Raw genomic sequence first — 7,763 nt, 5'->3', positions numbered from 1 at the left:
AATCCATTTACAATTGTACCAAAAATAATAAAATACCTAGGAATATACTTAACCAAGGAGGTGAAAGACCTATACTCTGACAACTATAAAATATTGATGAAAAAAAATTGAAGATGACACAAACAAATGGAAACTTATCTCACGCTCATGGATTGGAAGAACAAATATTGCTAAAATGTCTCTACTACCCAAAGAAATCTACAGATTTAATGCAATCCCTATCAAAATACCAACAGTATTTTCCAAAGAACTAGAAAAAATAATCCTAATATTTGTATGGAATCACAAAAGATCCCAAGTAGCCAAAGGAATCTTGAAAATGAAGAACAAAACTGGAGGCATCACAATCCCAGATTTCAAGATATACTACAAGGCTGTAGCAATCAGAACAGAATTATGGCACAAACATAGACACACAGATCAATGGAACAGAATAGAAAGCCCAGAAATAAACCTACCATTATATGATCAATTAATCTTTGACAAAGGAGGCAAGAATATGCAATGGGAAAAAGATGGACAACTGCATGCAAAAGAATAAAACTGGACCACTGTCTTACACCATACACAAAAATAAGCTCAAAATGGATTATGGACTTACATGTGAGACCTGAAACCATAAAAATCCTAGAAAAGAGCATAGGCAGTAATTTCTCTGACACTGGCCATAGCAACATTTTCTCCTGAAGCAAAGGAAACAAAGGCAAAAATAAAATATTGGAAGTACATCAAAATCCAAAGCTTCTGCATGGCAGGATGCCTAGATGGCTCAGTCGGTTAATCACCTGCCTTTGGCTCAGGTCATGATCCCAGAGTCCTGGGATCAAGTCCCACATTGGGATCTTTGCTCAGTAAGGAGCCTTCTTCTCCTTCTGGCTGCCACTCCCCCTACTTGTACTCTCGCTCTCTCTCTCTGGCAAATAAATAAATAAAATCTCAAAAGAAAGAAAGAAAGAAAGAAAGAAAGAAAGAAAGAAAGAAAGAAAGAAAGAAAGAAAAGAAAAGAAAAAGCTTCTGCATAGCAAAGGAAACAATTGACAAAACCATAAGACAACCTACTGAATGGGAGAAGATATTTGCAAATGACATAACCCATAAAGGGTTAGTATACAAAATATGTAAGGACTTATATAATTCAACACCACCACCCCCAAATAATCCGATTAAAAAATGGGCAGAAGACATGAATAGACATTTTTTCAAGGAAGGTATACAAGTGGACAACAGACACATGAAAAGATGCTCAACATCACTCATTATCAGGGAAATGCAAATCAAAACCACAGTGAGATATCACCTCACACCTGTCAGAGCGGCTAACATCAAAAACACAAGAAACAACAAGTGCTGGTGAGGATGTGGAGAAAAAGGAACCCTCATGCACTGCAGGTGGGAATGCAAACTGGTGCAGCCACTGCGGAAAAAAGTATGGAGGTTTTTCAAAAAGTTAAAAATGGAACAACCATAGATCCAGTAATTCCACTCCTGGGTATTTACCCAAAGCATACGAAAACACTAATTTGAAAAGATATATGCACCCCCATGTTTACTGCAGAATTATTCATAATAGCCAAATTACGGAAGCAGCCTAAGGGTCCATCAATAGCTGAATGGATAAAGAAGAAGTGATATATGCAGATATATATAAAATGGTACATTACTCAGCCATAAAGAATGAAATCTTGCCATTTGCAACAACATGGATGGATCTACAATGCTAAGTGAAGTAAGTCAGAGAAAGACAACTACCATATGATTTCACTTATATGTGGAACTTAAGAAACAAAACAGAGGAGCAAAAGGGGAAAAAAAGAGAGAGGGGGGCATACCTAGAAACAGACTCTTAGCTAGAGAACAAACTGATGGTTACCAGAATGGAGGCAGGTGGGGGGATGGGTTAAATGGTGATGGGGATTAAAGAGTGCACTTGGGATGAGTACCAGGTGTAGTATGGAAGTGTTGAATCACTGTATCATATACCTGAACCTAACATTACACTGTATGTTAACTGTAATTTAAATAAAAACTTAAAAAAAAAAGAGTACATGTATCATGATGAGCCCTGAGTAATGTATAGAATTGTTGAATCAGTATACTGTACACAGGAAACTCATAACACTACATGTTAACTCTACCAGCATTACAATTTTAAAATAGACAAATGATAGATAGATAGATACATACATACATACATACATACATACATATATAGACAGATAAACAAGCTGTCATGTAATCAGAAGCTTGAGGGCTTTCTCAAAAATGAGTAGATTTCTTCTGTTAGACCCAGGATCATCAAATCCAGTACCACTTCAAAAAGTATTAGCACAGTTGAGGGGCGCCTGGGTGGCACAGCGGTTGGGCGTCTGCCTTCGGCTCAGGGCGTGATCCCGGCATTATGGGATCGAGCCCCACATCAGGCTCCTCCGCTGTGAGCCTGCTTCTTCCTCTCCCACTCCCCCTGCTTGTGTTCCCTCTCTCGCTGGCTGTCTCTATCTCTGTTGAATAAATAAATAAAATCTTAAAAAAAAAAAAGTATTAGCACAGTTGAGATTACAGATGGTCTTTGGCTGAAAAATATTTATCTATGATCTATGCAATTAACACCTGATGATTAAACCCACCTCTGGATTTTTTTTTCTTCATTAAACTTTATTCAAAATACTTCTTCACTAAAAAAAATTTTTAAAAAGAAACTTTTTCAAAAACTTACCTAAAACTTGATTTGTTTTGTCACAATAGATATTATTCAAGGTTTGAAAATGGCAACATGTTCTCTAAATAAAAATCTTAAGAATTTGGGGGATTTTCTGGAAAGTTTTTTGTGCTCTTTGTTCACTTATAATAACTTTATGCTAAATAGGTTATCAAAGTTAATTACCTTGACATGGGTTCTGTTGTGAGTTGGAAAGAGGATAAAATAGATACGCTTTGGAGAACTTCAAATACTTACAGGTACAATTTAAAAGAAATGGGGTCGATATGAATTAAGAAAGTAGATATGTTTAGAAACTGAAAATACTCAGGTGTATTGACTTACAGAAAAATCTAGGTATGAGATCTATTTAATCACACAAGTCCCAGACCATTAATTACTGTTATATGTAATTATTACAAAGAAGAGATTCTCACTTTTCCTAATACTTTGGAAATTTGCCAATAACTCTGTTTCTCCTACAACGAGAAGACTTAGCATGTATTTGTTATCAAATCTCAAAGGAAACTAAAACTAAAAATGGTTCTAATCTAAAGAAAGACTACACATGCTATTTCGTGATATAAGTATAGTTTTCTTAAGTTTATAATCAAAGCCCATTAGAAGTCTTTCAGACACTGGTGAGAGATTTCCCTAGAAAACATGAGGAACAGGGCACTCATTCTGTTATCTCATTCTCCATCATCCACAGAAATTTCTAAGTGGGCAGGTCAGATGTGCCAGTTAATAAAGAAACTACAGAAGAGATTTTCAACATGAGATTTTCAGATGGTTATGTGAACCCTGCTGCTCTGAGGTCTGAGAGGTGGGTCATATGTTCTTGCTTAAGTTCACCAGCTCAGTAGTAGTTGAGCAGAATAGACCACCTGTCAGATGGGAAATATATCCCAGTGGGAGGTCTGCGTTGGCACCAAAATGTTATGAAACTCATCCTTTGTTTGCCCTCTTTCTACATTTTATCAGCGGTGGGAATGTTGGAAGATGGTAGAAATAAAACATATAAGCATTTTTCTTCTTGAGCAAGCATTTTTGAGTTTGGGAGCCCTAGTTTCTTCTCACAGAGGTGACTGTGAACTGTCAGGAACTAGCTTTCAAGCACAGCAGGAACTTTAATGAACAGTGGGAATAGTATCTCCATATGCAACTATGAATACTGAGAATAAAAGATAACAGCAAATGAAGAATATTATTGAAAACATGGTTTAAAGTGGAACCTTTGACTGTCTTCCTCTTTGGGGAGGTGGTAACAATTTGTCACAGCACACAGGCACAAGCAAGCATTGTTTTTATTGTGTGCTTATGAATTTGTGATAAGGTGCCAGGGTCTGAACATATGAAAAAGCAAAGATGATAATAGAAAGATTAATGTCCTGAGGAAAATGAAGTAGTAGGTGTTTAGATGCACATGAAAGCTTTTCAATAAATTTCTTGTATCTGAAGCATGTGATCTTCTATTTGATAAATAAAAAGCAAGACACTGAGTAATTTGATTAGACTTTGCAATAGATTTACCTTATTAACAATAACCTACCGGAATTCAAAGGCTACCCAGAAGTTGAGACAGGAACAAAAGGTGTCCAACTGGTGTTTATGAGATGGTAGAAGCTAAAATTTCACCAAAAAAGTAGATGTCTGAAAGAACAGTAGAGAGACTCTGCAATGTTTTCTATTTAAAACGCACTTCCTTTGGCCTTCTCAAATGAAACTTCTTATGCTCTCTTATCCTTCCCTACTCGAATTACCTCAAGAATCAAGGGCCTACTTAGTGACCTCTCTGCACCTCAATGGCTTTTTATCCTTCTTTGAAATGCCTATTTCTTGGAGGATAAAACATTTGATTCTCCTACCAGCCTTACCTGTGATTTCAGGAAGCAAACCCTGAAAACCGGAGGTGTGTGTAAGTGATTTATAAAAGGTGGGCTCCCAGGAAAAACTATAAAGGGTAAGGCAGAAGTAGAACAGTAAAGGGAAGAAGCCAAGCTAGGGCACAATTTTAGAAAAAGGCCCAACTGCAGCATAACCAGATTTCTCAACAGCAATGCTAAGTGCTAAAAGACATCAGAATAATGATTTCTGAGAGAAAATGCTTTTAAACCAAAAGTTCTTTAATAAATCAAGTATCTAGGTGCCTGGGTGGCTTAGTCAGTTAAGCCTGAGACTCTTGATTTGGGCTCAGGTCCTGATCTCAGGGTTGTGAGATCAAGCTCTGCATTGGGCTCTGTGCTCAGCGTGGAGTTTGTTTGTCCCTCCCTCTTTGCTCCTGCCCCTGCTCTCTCCCTCCCTTTTCCTCTCCCCCTTAAATAAATAAATAAATAAATAAATAAATAAATAAATAAATAAATAAAATCTTTAAAAATCAATCAAGTATCAAGTTTAGTGACTACTTTCATTTCTACTAATTGGTAACCTAAAAAAAGTTTAAAACAAACAAAAAATCCTGGGGTGAGCACATCGGCTAACATTGGAACTGCTTCAGCTGAGGTTTCTGGTTGGAAAGGTGTCTGGTATGGAGGTCTTTGGTGGAAAAATATACATAACCATGAACTTATAATATCTACATTTTCTGAGAACCTGCATGTTGAAACCAACATCAGAAATGGCCCCATATCTAGCTAGAAAATGTCTGTAGACAAAGTGAAGGAGGTACAGTCACAACAGTTACACAACAGCTGCCTGAATCTAAAGTTGACGGCGAAATCGCCATGGACCCCAGTGAGCTTTCCACATCTGAACCAGAGGCTGACGCTGAAATACGGCACGTAACTGGAAGAACGATTGCTGGGGAAACACCATCCCAAGATGAAGAGCAGGGTATCTGATGTGGAGAGTGAGAAGCCAGGAACAGCCAGATAAAACAATAGATATAAGTGATTTGGCCACCAAGCTCCTGGGTAGTTGGAAAGACCTAAAGGAGTCATACTGAATTTCAAAGAAAAGTCGAACTGAGAAGGAGAACACAATAACTGGAAAAGGAAGGGATGCTGTTGGCTTCAGAGATCAACAGCCACCCCAAAGACTCCTAACAGGTCAAGAGAGATAGACCCACACAAGCAAACTCAAAAAAGAGAAAAGGAGACAAAGGGGCTCCCTCTAACCACCTTCTTCTGCCTATGAGTGGAACAAAAGGCCAGATGGCAGAGATGAGACGGCAACTTCTAAAAAGAAAGTATGAATTAAAGACCACAATACATTTTCTAGAGAGGAGCACTAGAAGTTGTTTGAGAAGAGGTGGCTCAATGGGAGGCTCAGAAACAACAGCAGCAGATGTAGACCCTGGGAATGACTTCTCCACCAACCTTTGACTCTCTTGACTACAATGCCCCTCACCATCCCTTTGCTGGCTACTCACCAGGTTATCCCATGCAGACCTGCATGGATCCTAGCAATGGACATTGCAGGAAAGGTGCTCCTCCCCTTACCCAGCATGGACCCTGTGTGTTCTCCTGCTCCTTACAATCATTCTCAACCCTTGGTGGAACATTGTATAGAACCTCTCACTTTCCCTCCACATGTGGCAGCCCCTGGGAAGCTTCCAGTTCATAGTACGTGACCCAACGTGACGGTGTGGTTCACCAAGACTCCAGCATCACTCTCTTGCCAGTGCCAGCCCCAGGCCCAGTCTAAGGACAGAATTACAGGGTTTGGGATTCAAACCAATAGTCGCAGTACTCTCCTGTTGTAGTCTTGAGCAACCATATATTATCAAGGACAGACTTGTCCAACTGTCTTTGGTGTGACATCACCAAAGTGATTATAGTAAAAATAATCTTCTGGATCTGCCACCCCCCCTCCCAATCCAAAAAGCCATTGTCTTATTTGCCAACTAGAAGACAGCCCAAGATCCAGAAGGGAAGATTTATTACTACCATGAGATCACAAGGCAGATTCAATGGAACCCTCCTACTTGGGAAGGCCCAAGAGATAATGACAGCCTTGAGCATGAAGCTGAGATGGACCTAGGAACCCCAAGATATGATGAAAACCCCATGGAGACCTCAAAAAACCCTAAGACAGCAGAAGCAGACACCTGTGGTGAGCTGGCTAAGAAAAGCAAAGAAGTATTCAGAGAAGAGGTGCTCCAGTTCATTGTCCAGGGCTTGAACCCTTACTGGAAACCTGACTGCAAAATGGAAAGAATTACAACTGAAGTCTTCAAACACCTTGCTCACAAGCTGACTCATGGTGTTGACTAAGAAGCTGAAGTACTGTAAGAACCCGAGGACCTGGAGTGCAATGAGAACGTGAAACATGAAACCAAGGAGTATGTTAAGAAGTACATGCATAAGACTGGGGCTGTTTACAAACTCAAAGAAGACACCGAGTTAGAGTGACTGGTCGGGCCAGGATGGGAGGACAGGTGAACAGATGGGACAGACTTGGGAGAAGAAACTCTGTGGGCCCACTGCTCCACCACCCCCCCCCCGCCCCCGTTGGGGCTGTGTTACTGGTGACACATCACCCTGGGGAATTGAGACCTACAGATTTCAATCAAAAGTCATGGAAACGGGAGCTCCATGTACAACAACTGATCTGTGGTCGTGAGCTGTTGGGGTGTGGCTGGAGGCCATCAGAGGGAAGGGCTTAGGGAAGGATCCTGCTAAGATCCCCAGACCCATTCCGAAACCTGGGCCTCCTCCTTGGAGGTGCTGTCAGCACACAGACCCATGTGCATCCCTACCCATGACCCCTCACCCTGATGATCTGAATTTTATTTTAATGTATGTGTGAATATATTGAAAATAATTGTGTTTTTTTCACCTGGTTTTATTTTTCGTTTTGCTTTTAGCCTCTATGTGCTAGATCACAGGAAGGACTTTGTAATGATGGTTTAATATCTCCTACAAGGTTTAACTTGTTACCATGTAAATATTCCAAAGCAGGGTGCTTGTGGTTTCAGTCAGCCTGGTTCTATGTTGATAAGGTTGATCTACTGCTTAAAATCGCTTTACATTACTCAATTTTTACTGAAATTTTTATGTAAGAAATAAAATCAATTAAAGAAACAGTCCCATACATATGCCCCTGGAGTACCTTAAAGATACAACTG

At 39.7% G+C, this 7,763-nt stretch overlaps 1 pseudogene; it reads left to right on the top strand.

The window, feature by feature from the left end:
• Nucleotides 1–5,418: 5,418 nt before the first annotated feature.
• On the top strand, nt 5,419–7,100 carry LOC103664866 (annotated as a pseudogene).
• Nucleotides 7,101–7,763: the final 663 nt, after the last annotated feature.

Source organism: Ursus maritimus, unplaced genomic scaffold, assembly GCF_017311325.1.
Source record: "Ursus maritimus isolate PB19 unplaced genomic scaffold, ASM1731132v1 scaffold_15, whole genome shotgun sequence".
Lineage (NCBI taxonomy): Eukaryota > Metazoa > Chordata > Mammalia > Carnivora > Ursidae > Ursus > Ursus maritimus.
Note: the sequence above shows the minus strand (reverse complement) of the source record. Positions and strands in the feature narration are given on the sequence as shown.